General features: G+C 62.9%; 1 protein-coding gene across 2 annotated transcripts in view; it reads right to left on the reverse strand.

The window, feature by feature from the left end:
• The window catches only part of LOC144230869 (torsin-1A-interacting protein 2), a 21,234-nt gene that overhangs the window by 20,182 nt on the left and 368 nt on the right, over nucleotides 1–684 (reverse strand). The window contains exon 1 of one of the 2 annotated variants that reach the window (XM_077763222.1): nucleotides 454–678. The exons of the other annotated variant lie outside the window; for it this stretch is intronic. The gene's annotated coding sequence lies outside the window, so the exon portion shown is untranslated. Of the gene's footprint in view, nucleotides 1–453; nucleotides 679–684 lie in introns of those variants that run through there. 2 annotated transcript variants of the gene reach the window in all.

Consider the following 684-nt stretch of genomic DNA (forward strand, 5'->3'; position numbering starts at 1 on the left):
AATAAAAAAAAAAAAAAATCCAAATCCAAGAAAAGATGGCACTCGGCGAAGGATCTTTATACGATCACTCCAACAATCAACTTAAGGCCCGGCCAAGGTAGCCATCGTTGAGAAAGGATCCGGGAAAACTGCGTCACAGCCTGGGGGCGAGGACCGAAACTTCTCCACCCGACGTTCGCTCGGCCCTCCCCGGAGACTCGGCCAAGGGGACCGGGACCCGCGTCTGCTGCGTGCGGGCAACAGTTGCCACGAGCAGCCGGGCTGAGAAGAGGCAATTTGCCCAGCCAGTTGTCCCTTCTCCGTCGTCCCCTCCCTCCTTCCCCCAAGGCCAAGGACAGCGACGTCGTCCTCCCTCTCCTCCTCCTCTTTGGTGCCTTCAGCCAGGAGGCGGGAGTGACCCGCAGCAGCTGACCCAACATAGGCACTGCCTCTCCCACAGCCCTCAGGACACACCATGGGCCCAGAGGCGGGTTTGCAGCACAGCAGCGACGACGCAGGCGGCGGCCCCGGCGACTCTCAACTGCCTCCCTGACCGCCGCGACCACTGCCCGACACCCCGAAAAGTCGTCGCCACCCACGGCAGGAGAGTCTCGGGACTCCAAATCCACCTTCGCGATCGACTCAAGCTACGTCAACAACTATGGCGGGCGCCGGGCGGCGGGCGGCGCCGGGGAGGGGGGGATG

Source organism: Crocuta crocuta, unplaced genomic scaffold (assembly GCF_008692635.1).
Source record: "Crocuta crocuta isolate KB4526 unplaced genomic scaffold, BGI_CrCroc_1.0 scaffold3, whole genome shotgun sequence".
NCBI classification, from domain to species: Eukaryota; Metazoa; Chordata; class Mammalia; order Carnivora; family Hyaenidae; genus Crocuta; species Crocuta crocuta.